At 33.4% G+C, this 12994-nt stretch overlaps 1 pseudogene; it reads left to right on the forward strand.

Moving 5' to 3' along the window:
• The first annotated feature begins 11330 nt into the window (after positions 1–11330).
• On the forward strand, positions 11331–12628 carry LOC149250094 (lysine-specific demethylase JMJ27 pseudogene; annotated as a pseudogene).
• Positions 12629–12994: the final 366 nt, after the last annotated feature.

The raw sequence follows: 12994 nt of genomic DNA on the forward strand, positions 1-12994 counted from the left end.
AATTAGAAAGTCACTTAGTTCACTAATTTAATGTAGATATTCACCATTTTTTGTGTAAAATTATCATGATAAAATTTATAAAACAAATTTATATAAACTTGCAAAAGCAAATCTTTCACATCTTAATTTGGATTCCTTACATTAACTATTTTAATATTTTTTTATGGTTTATATTAGAAGATAAGTTTGTTAAGGTTATTTTATGAAAATAATGGTGTATGTTACTATTATTAACCCATTTAATTATAATCCGATATAGTACATATCATGTATGCGTTAAGTTATGATTATTACTAGAGTGTTAGCACAATTTAAGTCTATCACCTTTGCAACACTCAAAGATCAAAAAACTCTCATACATCATCCAGTTTATACTCATATTGGAATTAAATTTCAAAATATTTGTGACGCTACCAACTTTCTTGATTGTTTAACTAAACAAAATTACGATGATCTTGAAACACTTCTTTTAATGCATTTTGAGCATAACAATAAAATTGAAAATAACTTTTAGTAATATCTTTTTACCTTCTTATATACCTTATTTGGTCTTAGTGGATGATAATCATCATTATCACCATCATAATTACATACTATTGTAGGAAGTTTGCACTATCTTAGAGTTGAGGAGAAAAAAAAAATTAGGATCAAATTAAATGTTGAATGTGAGTAGCAGATTGAGGCTTGCTTAAATAATAATATATTAATATATATCATAAAGTTATTTAATGACAAATGATCTTAGTAATGTGTCCAATATATACCATTATTTAGAACATTAACTAGATTAAATTTTTTCGAAATGAGGAATTAGAAAGTCACTTAGTTCACTAATTTTAATGTAGATATTCACCATTTTTTGTGTAAAAATTATCATGATAAAATTTATAAAACAAATTTATATAAACTTGCAAAAGCAAATCTTTCACACCTTAATGTGGATTCCTTACATTATCTATTTTTAATATTTGTATGGTTTATGTTAAAAGATAAGTTTGTTAAGGTTATTTTATGAAAATAATGATGTGTATGTTGCTATTATTAACCCACTTAATTATAATCTAATATATAGTAAAATATCATGTATGTGTTAAGTTATGATTATTACTAAAAGAGTGTTAGCACAATAAAAAGGCTATCACCTTTGCAACACTAGTAATATGGTTGAAGATTTAAAAACTGTCATAGATCATACAGTTTATACTCATATTGGAATTAAATTTCAAAATATTTGTGACACTACCAACCTTCGAGATTGTTTAACTAAACAAAATTATGATGATCTTGAAACACTTCTTTTAATGTTTTTTTAGCATAACAATAAAATTCAAAATAACATTTAGTAATATCTTTTTACCTTCTTATATACCATATTTGGTCTTAGTGGATGATAATCATCATTATCACCATCAACATTACATACTATTGTAGGAAGTTTGCACCATTTAAGAGTTGAGGAGAAAATATTTTTTTAAGATCAAATTAAATGTTGAATGCAAGTAGTAGCATAATTTATTTTTATTTATTATTTGTACTTTTATGTTAAAAACGTGAGGCCTACTTAATGAATAATAGATTAATATGCAAGCTATATCTTAAGTATAAAGTTATTTAATGACAAATGATCATAGTAATGTGTCCAATATATACCATCATAGATCCATTTTAAGTGCAGATGTAGGGATCAAATTTCTTCACGTGCAAATATTTTCAATGAAAGATACAATGTGTTATTTTTCATTGTTGAAACTGTATTTTTGAATGCTAAATAGAGTAGATATACCACCAAATAAAAATTTTAACCATAATTTTTTTTTTTCTTATATATAGATATATATGAAGTTGATATTGACATAAATTAGTTAACATAAATCTTCAAATAGTTTCTCTATATCTCTAGCTAAATTTTTTTGAAAAGTATAAAATTTAAATATCTAATTCACACATTTTATATACTTCTAATTACTTTGCAAAATATTCATTTCTTTTATTTTTCTATATAGAACATAATTTTTATTTTTCCCCCCATATTGGGTTGTAAAATGAGTCTCTCATCTCAATTACTAATCATTTTAATGATCAAAATCAATCATGAATTAGAATAGTAACAAAGTAGTACAATTTGATTATTTTCAAATACAACAAGAAAGAGAGAAAATTGACTAAGTTATTTATTACAAATGTTTAGTTTTTATTCCTATAGTGTTTAAGGATATTATATTGAAAAGAACATATTAACATTCATCTAAAACTTAGATTCCTTACATTATTTCTATTATCATTAACATTTATATTTATGTATTAAATTTGACTCATGAATAATATTCAACTAAAACTTATATTCCTTACATTATTTCTATTATCATTAACATTTATATTTATGTATTAAATTTGACTCGTGAATAATAGATTTTGCAAAAAAAAACTTACCTATAAAGTTATTTAAGAATATACTAATATTGTTTTTCTTACTATTATTGACCATTTTAAATTGACAGTAACTATTTTTCCTACGTTGAGTACAAATTAATTATACTAGTACAATATTGGCACACTTCAAAATCTATAAGAGGAAATATTTTATAATTCTAGTTGTGTTGTTCAATGATCAAAATATTTTTTTTATAAATTAGAGTGCAACAAAATAGTGAATTTGATTTATATCAATTATAATAAGGAAAATTAAGGAAAACTCACCTCAAACATTATATCTAGTGTCTAGTATTTATTCATTAAGTGTTTAAATGGTTTATATTAAATAGAATACTAATTAGGTACTCCATTGTTTTTTTAATAAACCAAGTTTAGAAGATGTTTTTAAGTGCATTATTGAATTTGATTATGCATATTTGATATGGTGAGAAGTCATGTTGGTCAAATAAATCCTTGAAAACTTAAATATTTTATGGCATTCTCATGTAATTTGTATAACACATGATTACATTGAAATATTAAATAATATAAAACTCCTCCAAAAAGAATATGAAGAGAATATTTGATATACAACAAATATGGAAAAGTGTGTATGAATGTATATTAATAGATCCTTCAAAAAAAATTACATTCATGAATCATATAAACCTACTCTTAAGATATTCGCTCAAGTAGATCAAGAATGGCTTCTACACCATATTTATTTATCTTGGTCTTCTTGCAATGTTCTTTCTTTGGCATCCATGCCCACATTATGGTATTAATTGGAATAGAGCCAAGTTCTGTGTCATCAGGATTTGGTACCCAATATTGCTCTAAAAAATTTCCATTGTATTTCCCTGACATAGGCTTCCACCAGTCAACCTTTACATGAAGATTCTCACTTTCATTATCCCTAAAGATATTTGAGATGGATTTTGCCATCCAAATCATCTCTCCTGCATCCTCATTTCCTGATCTAACTAGCAACATCTTTCCTTTCTCAACATCAATCATCGGATTGAAAGTTGGTTTTGGCTTGTTGCATTTGGGTCCAACATGTATTGGTTCATCTATCACATTATCAAAATCTCCATCCATAATACTTGACATTACTTGGAGTGCATTACAATCAACATCAACAATGTGCCTTGTCCTGGGCCAGAAACCCTCAGAAGATGAATCACTTCCATCTATTATTCTATGATCATTATAGATTCCATCTAATGTATCAAGAACTTTTTCCCAATACACTACTTTATTTTTCCATTCCTCTGTAACAATTGGTGAATCCTCGTTCCCAATAGTGTCTTTCCACATTTTTATGTATGATGTTATCCCTTCCTTTAGTTCTTTTAAATAGACATCATTTTGTTTGGAAGTTAAGAAAGATGGCTTCCCTATGGGAATTATAGGTCGGCCTTCATCATCTATATTCCATAACTCAACTGGTTCTGACCACTCAATATCTCTAATTGATTCTTTGTACCTTAGTACTGGAACATCATTGAGTACAAGAAATTGGAAGTATTGGACATTAAGATGTCCATCTAGTGCATTTTTTCCCTCCTTGATGTATCCATTAAGGAAACTTTTGAAGTCATAGACCTTGTCAATAAGTGTAGGTGGAAACACTCGATTTTCTTCAATTGTGCGATATGTAACCATCATTTCAGGTAAAGAATAAATGTCTTTACTTTTTAGGTTGGAAGACATTCTTCCGTAGGTTCCATCTATGTCTTCATGGGTGTGCCCCACATGCAAGAACCCAACCTCAATAGTGATGAAGACACCAGGTGCAGTTAAAAGTGATAGAAACATGAAAAGATAGCGATTCTTACTTGCTGCATTGTCCAACTGTAACAACAAATGTGGAGGAAGAGGTTTAAAATCAACATTTTGACTTTTTTAACTTCCATTTTGAGTAAATAGAGGTGTCAATTAATGCATTTGTAAGTGGGTTTCTTGAAATTCCACTTTCATAAAGTAGATCACCATACATATCCATTTGTGGGTCTTCAAGGTCCCTTAAGCACTTTGCAAGAGATGTAATAGTAAATTGTGATCCCATATGGACAAATGGTAAGGAGAAATGACCAAAACCTCCTGCCTTATGCCCATGTGTAAGCATACCTGTTAATGACAAACCTAAATTTGTTCCTACAATAGATTTTGATTTGACACGTAGCCTTGGGATTGAAGTCTTTGTTTTGTCCATTTTATCATGGATAATGCTCAAATACTCCTTTGGAAACCGCTCTGACATAATTCTATGGGCATAGTAGCAATATCTTCCACACATAACAATCTTGTTATGTTTCTTCAACCCACCTCGTGCCTTTTCTTCCAACTCTTTTGTAGTTGCTGACTTCATTTGTGCTTTCAACACAATACATTCACTGCATTTACTGAAGTTGGTGTTCTTTGAAAATGCCACATCTCAAAACTTAGTATTCCAAATCTTGCTCATTGTTGACTGTGATATTGATGGGTAATTGAGCTTTTGAAGAGCCTCATTGATCTCTTTTAACAAAGAATTTTGTGTGTAAGTCGAAGGAAGTAATATTAAAGGAGCAGATGTTCCATCTTCTTCAACTTGACGTGTTTGGTTTGGTGAAAAATCTGAATTATCCATTACAATTTTGTGCAATATTTCTATGGCTGCCACTGTGTGAGTTCTTGCTTTGCATGTGTTGGTGTTACCATGAATAGCTTTGATCTGTCCATGTTGGAAATAATGCTGGTAGTTATAGAATGTTCTTCGAGGAATTGTATGTATCTTATACCATGCTTTCGTACAAATAATATTCCCATTAAATCTCATGTCCTTTACATTTCTAGCAATAGGTGGTAAGCCATGGCCATGGCCATGGCCCTTTGACATGACTGTGTTTGACATGAGTGAATTCAAGACAAATTCTCTAGTACCATTTTTATTTATTTGTCTCATATCCCTTCTAGCACCTGTAATGGCCTTCCTATCCACATGTTGAAGACAATCTTTTCTACAACATACATCTGCTGCCAAAACTCGAATTTCTTTCTCTTCATCTATTTTTGTTTGACATTTTGCAATTTTTTTTGTAGCCATAACTCGTTTAATCCTTTTATATGGCCTTGTTACATGCATATCAATTGAGTTTCTATCTTTTTCATTACAAAAGTACCCATCCCAATTGTTTAAGGGATTTGTGTCCTCTATAACATCCCATATCACCATTTCCTTGGGTGGCTCCTTGAACTTTTCCTTAACCCTTAATATCACACCTTTGTTGTCCACCAACTTATTTATTGGCCATCTAACCAAACATTGTATAGACTTATCCCCAATTCTACATATCTCACAATTTCCATCTATCTCTTCTAGAAAAACACCAAAATCCATTTCACATAGTGTTTCACCCTCAACAATGTCATCCTCGCGGACATTAACTAGCATTCCTTTGGCAATGCACATGCTTGTTCCCATGCATTCATGTGTAAGAGAAACCTTTGTACATATGAATCTAACCCTATCTTGGGGAATATTTGTGGCATGATCATGACAGTGAGGCTCCAAATCTAATTCTAGCCAAATTTCATAAGATTCTAATGCACCCCCAAGTGTATGCTCAAATCATGTTGGATGTGGTAGAGGAGCATTATGTTTTAACACCTTCTCGATTTTAACCACTATGCATCCTTTCTTTACCATCTTTCCATGCACTTTATGCCCAAGCTCTGTATTGAATATGGAGCCCTCGCCCACCTTCACTCCATGTTGCAGAAGATCTGCCTTGGCTCCAATAGAAAATGTGGAAGAAACATTTGCACCTATAAACGAATGTAAATAAGGTTAGTATTTACTCCAAAAAAACATTTATTATGCTATCAATAATATATAATACATGCTTCAATATTTTGATTTACCTATGTTGTGTCTCAAACCCATGATCTTCCATGGATGTATGTCCCCTTCATTAACATCCTCATCAATCAAATGTGGTTGAGTTACATCAATTATCAAATTGTAACATAACCAGCATTAACCCTTTCTCCAACATAATAAGTTCCAGACTCTGCAAATTCAACCCTTCCTAGCCCAATGACTTGATCATTAATAAGGAGATCAACATAGTCCCCTTTTGCCAAAATTATATTTTCCATTGTAGCTTGTATCAATTCTGTAACAACAATTAAATCGTAACTTGTAATTAAAAGGTTGAACCGTGTAAAGTGTGACTTTATATTTTCACAAAAACACACAACTTACGAAAAAGTAATATAGATGCAAAAATTAAAATAGTATGGTAGTAATATTGTATGTAATGAAACATTGTTTCCTCAAATGAGAGCTAACAATCAATATCATTCCTTCTACTACAAACACAAGCATATTGCTAGAAGCAACATTACATGGTCAAATAAATCTAGCACGTGCTAGATTTCCTTCTAGGACAAACAAGCACATTGTCAATAAGAATATTCTAAGGCGAAGGAAATCCACCACATGCTAAATTTCCTTCTAACGTAAATAGAAGCATATTACTCACAAAAACATTTCAAAGTAAAAGAAATCTTACACATTCTAAAGTTTATTCTAGCACAAACACAATGACATTGCCAAAAACAACATTGCAATGTGAAAGATAGCTAGCATACGCTTGATTTACTTCTAGCACAAACAAAAGCACATTGTCAACAATAACATTGCAGGGAAAACCAAATCCAACAACTTCTATCAAAAACACAATCACATTTCCAATAACAACGCGCAAGGTAAAATAAATTTAACGCGTGCTAGCTTTACATGTAGCATAAATACAAGCATACTACCAAAAACAACATTTCATGCCAGAAGAAATCTAGTGCATGCTATATTTCCTTCTAGCACAAACAAAAACACATTACCAAGGTGAAGGAAATCTAACACGTGTTAGATTTCCTTCTATAATAAACAACCAAATTGAAAACAACAATATTGCATAGCAAAAGAAATCTAGCACAACTTCTAGCCCAAACACAAGCACAACATTTCCAATAACATTGCCAAGGTGAAGGAAATTTAACACTTGCTAGATTTCCTTTTATCATAAACAACCAAATTGACAACAACAATATTGCAAAGAAAAAGAAATCTAGCATAGTTTCTAGCCCAAACACAAGCACGTTTCCAATAAAAATATTGCAAGGTGAAAGAAATTTAATGCATGTTAGCTTTACATGTGGCACAAATACAAGAAAACTACCAACAACAACATTGCATGCCAAAAGAAATCTATTGCGTGTTATGTTCCTTTTTAACACAAATCAAAAAAGTGTAATGGTGATTCTTTGTTGTGAAGACCCATATTAAAAGTGGTGTAATGCTAATAAGACCAATGCAGCTACTGCCAGGATACCAATGTAAAGTTTCATTGTTCAAAAGTTTAGGGCCTCGTTGGTAAAACCATGCATGTCATATTTAGTGACTATGGCATACTCTAAGGTAGATTCAGTAATAAATTTTGTGCATCAATAGAGTTTTGGCATTTTTTGGCTAAGTTAAGGCACCAACACCACAATTGTTATGAATCACCTAGTCAAGTCTCAAGAGAGAGCCTCTTTTGTCTCATCACTATATCAATCCATGAAATGGTGGAGAGCCTAACAACCTTCTCTTTTAATCACTCAAGCTAGACCAAATTGACAAGTTGTATTCCTACCTAACCAAACATTTTCCATGTTTTTGCTTCCTCATAAAAAGATAGCAGTCTAGGGGTTATCCTGATGCAAAATGTACCTCTCGACAGACTATGTTAACACCTTGTTTTAGGAGATTAACCCACTAGCCTTTGTTCTATAGTACAAATAAAATCGGTCACACTTTCATATTTTATTTGGATTTTATTTTAACCCATATGTAGTAGCATTGTGCTGACCAATACATTGGCTTTAAAAAGTAATGCAGTTCTAATAGTCAATATTGACATGGTTGGTCAATCTTTTTCTATGGAATAGATTTAAGATGACAGGAAAATTATAGAAGTATCGATAGTCATAGAAAATGAATTTGCGAGAGACTGGGAAGACCAAATCAAGTTCCCACATCCATTGGCCTGTTGAAAACATCCCAACATGAGGACTCAGATACATATCTTGGAAAGGAATCTTCAAATGGAACCCGATCCAAAAAAAAATAGACAAACGTAAAAGAAATCGATCAAGACCCAAGAACAGATACAAAAACTCATTATGGGTATTGATATATATTGGGATAATGTGGTAAAGATGAAGCATAAGGTATTGGTGGACCACTGGGAACACATTAGGATGTCTAGTGGACAAATGAAAGAATGGGTGCAGAATGTTGGTTCTGTATTGTTGGAAATAGACCGAAGGTAAGCATGCTCCTCAATAGTTGGTTTGGATTCCACTTCATGACAGTGGAAGATGCAGATAAGATTGGCTCAATCTCATGCGTGAAAGGTAGGGGATTTTTATGCTTGTAGAATTAGACGGTCAGATTTAATCCTATTAAAGAAGATCCCCAGCGAAAATACATATGGGTTAAACTCCCTGGCCTTCCTTTGGAACTATGGACCAAGAAGGAAATCATGGAAATTGCCAACAAGATAGGAAAATTCTATTATGTCAATGAAGGGTGTGCTGGCCTTCTAGAAAAATGAGTAGCATGGTTTTTCATTGAACCAGATTCCATAGAAGGTCTCCCGGCTACCCTTGATATCTATTAGAGTACACAATCTATCATAAAACGAGTGGATTACTGGGGAACCCCTTTTAGATGTTTGGGATGCCATAATACCATACATCTAATAGCGAAATTCCTACATAGACTTGGTTGGGATGACATCAAAATGTATGGTAAGGCTATAGGCATAAATCAAAATCATACTTTTCCCAAGAAAGAACATGCCCCTTGGGAGCTGCCAAATGAAGTGTAGGTGCCTGCGCTAGAATAAGTTCCTATAAACAATAGTAGTAGAAAGGATAACAGTATGTCGACTCCAGGAATTAATACTCAAGAAATAGATTCCCAAGATAGGCCATATGGACGGGGAAACTCGGCGAATAATGAAGATAAAAATTTCACTCCGGAGGTTGGCCAAATTCGATATATTACAAAAGGAAATGAACCCAGTTGACATCCAAAATTGAGGCCTTATGCAACATATCCTTCTCAACATGATAATATACAAGCAAATACTTCCCCTGTCTTAATTGATGTTGATGTGGAAAATCTAAAAATGGATGAATCACTGGGCCTCGAATCGTTATCAGTTAAGAAGACCTTTTTCAGGAGACAAAGTCTTTTAATAATATGGATTTCCCTAGAAATGGATCAACTAAGAAGAAAAAGGATACTAAATACAAAAATATATCCTCATGTAATGGAGTTGGGTCAGAGCTCAACACTTACTTTTCTGAAACCAATGAAGCAACTCTCTATCCAAACATTGATCTAGGAACTTCTTATTACTAATACGAAGAAACAAAGACCTCATATTCACGGGTCCTTATAGAAGACTATCCCGTAGCAACCCAATCTAATTGAGGATCATGTCATTAAATATCAGAAGTTTTGGATCACTACAGTCTTGTCGAACACTGCATAATATAATTCAAACCAGAAAGCCTGCTTTGGTGTTGTTACAGAAAACAATGGTAGATAGGGGCAAAGTTCAGAATATCCTCTTGATTTTATGCCCAAATTGGGCGGTCTACACAACCAATCCACTAAGGAATTCTGGAGGTCTTTCCGCTATATGGAATCCCAAAATTTTCTCCCTTTTGGCTTACAAATCCTTCGTTGGCATCATTTTATCGGGATATTGTCGGGGTTATTTGACAAGATTTCGTATCCTTAATCTATATGCTCCATATGAAAATAGAAAATAATTCTAGAAGGTGGTAAAAATTCTATTGTAACTATTTTTAATGCTGCAACAAATGAAGTTTTGTCACATCCACTTTGCTTCTAGCCATCATCATTCATACCATGTCCAAGCAAGTTGAAGCAACTTATTCATTCTATATCAGCAATATACAGATAGGAAGTGTTTTAGACTACACTCTTGCTTTCATGAGTGTAGCCTTGGACATGGTGCGTGATAAATGGGATCCAACTCTAAAGAAAGGTTTCATCGACATTACTTCCTCAAGAGATTTCTATTGGATTTATAGCAGCCTTCAATTTGTATTTTGTGGAGAGATGATTGAAGATTTAATAGGAAATCAACAACAATTTGGTGATTTAGTAGCTTGGGGAGGTTGTACAATAATATACTTGCTTTGTCAACAACTTCACTTTGACCTATTTGACTTTGTGTATACAAATATTAATGCTGTAGAAGTGGATAATGTAGTAATAACATATTTGACATCAAGAGAAACATCAAAACCAACGAATTATGGGTAGGATCTGGAAAATGCAAAGAAGTCGAGAACATTGAACGATCACGTCTTCTCAATGCTAAAAGCACATTCTTCCGCTAAAGATAGAATTGATGTGCAATCAAGCAAATTGATGTCACACATATATTCTTGGATGTCTGTTATGGAATATAATAATAAGGCATTAGGTGAACCAACAATAAAGCCGGAGATTCCTAAAGCCAAACTTAATGCAGATGAGCATCTGTTCTGTGACAACTGCAAGACATCAATTGTTGATTACCATCGGAAATGCCCATATTGTTCATATGATCTTTGTCTCAGTTGTTGTCGGGGGCTTCGAGAAGGTTGTCAACCAGGTGGTGGTAAAGCAGAATTAGCCCAACAGCAGTCTACAGATAGAGGTTATTCTAGAGAGGGATTACCAAGAAATAAGCAAACAAAGGTGTCGGGCGGAAGATCAGGTTGGGAGCTTCACTCCCAGGTTACTAGCAATAGCACTGTAGACCCTACAGACAGATTACCAGATTGGAAGGCTAATAGTGATGGTAGCATTCCATGCCGAATATGGTGGCTGTGGTTGTCATTTATTAGAATTAAAACGCATTTATAGAATGAATATGATTGCAAAACTTGACAAAGAGGCAGAGGAAATGGCCAGCAGCTGCAAAGTCGCAGAGGGCTTGAAAATTTCTCACTCCTGTACCTCATGCTTCAAGTCTGGTTCTTATGGGAAAAATGGATATTCTGAAAGGAATTTACGCCAAGCAGCTCATAGGAAGGACAACAGTGACAATTATTTGTACTGTCCAACTGTACAGGATACTAAAGAAGAAGGCCTTGAGCATTTCCAGAAACACTGGATTAGAGGTCAACCGGTCATTGTGCAGAATGTTCTTGAAGGCACTTCCAGTCTGAGCTGGGACCCATTGGTCATGTTGCGGCCTGTTCGAGAGACTATGAATGGCAAGTTTAATGAGGAGACAAAGATAAAGGCCATTGATTGCTTAAATTGGTGTGAAATTGAAATCAGCGTCAACCAATTTTTCAAAGGTTACGCAGATGGTCAAATGCATAAAAATGGTTGGCCTTTGATGTTGAAGCTGAAGGATTGGCCACCACGAAATTTCTTTGAAGAACGTTTACCACGCCATAGAGCTGAATTCATTAATGCATTGCCCTTTCATGAGTACACACATCCTGAATGTGGCCTTCTTAATCTGGCAGCAAAGCTTCCTGATAATTGCTTAAAGCCTGATATAGGACCCAGAACTTACATTGCTTATGGGACAAGTGAAGAACTTGGCCGAGGTGATTCTGTTACTAAGCTGCACTGTGATATGTATGATGTGGTAAATGTATTGACTCATACAGCTGAAGTCAAGTTCCCAGGGTGGCAGCAACTTAAGATAGATAAAATTCAAAGATCATTAAGAGCATTAGACTCGGAAGAACTTTATGAAGACTCAGATAGGATTGGAAATTCCTTTGGTGAAGAAGAGAGAGGAAAAACAACTAAAATTGAGGCATCATCATTTGATGTTTCTGTGTCTCAAAGCAACAGAAAAGTTTCTTCAAGTCAAACTATTGATGAATGCCTTAATGATAATGACATTGAATCTAGTTTGAGGGCAAAGTCTCTTGATCTCTGGTAAGATCCATATTACAGTTCCACATTTGATTGGCTGGATGGGGAGGATCAGTTTTTTCTGGGATTCCATGGTTGGTAGTTCTATCCACCATATTCACAGAGACAAAAATTATCTGGCAGATTCACTGTCTAAAACAGGTCTACAGGATGCTACTGGTTTTTGGTTTTTGCAGGTTCTATCTGAGGGAGTAAGCTATCATATCCAAGAGTTTATTTTGCCGGACTTCTAGTTTCATTTCTGTTTTCTTCACAGGTTTCCATGGACGGGTCTCTGATCTTTATGTGGCTGTTTCTTTTATCATCTTGTTTATGGATGGTGTACATGATGTTTCTGTACATCCATATGTTTCCTGTTTCTCTATGTGATCATGTTTTGTTTTGGAGATCTCCCAGAACACTATGTTTCAGTCAAATTTTCCTTAGCTATTCACTGGAATTCTCCCATGGTGATTTCATCTGGTTTTCTCTGCAAATGGGAGTGTATATGATGTAAATTTTGAACTTTATATCCCTCATATAATAATATTCAGCTTTTTCATTCTGAAAAGGTTAAGCATA

Source organism: Pinus tabuliformis, chromosome 7, assembly GCF_031772625.1.
Source record: "Pinus tabuliformis cultivar Carrire ecotype Pingquan chromosome 7, CPIR1, whole genome shotgun sequence".
Taxonomy (NCBI): Eukaryota; Viridiplantae; Streptophyta; class Pinopsida; order Pinales; family Pinaceae; genus Pinus; species Pinus tabuliformis.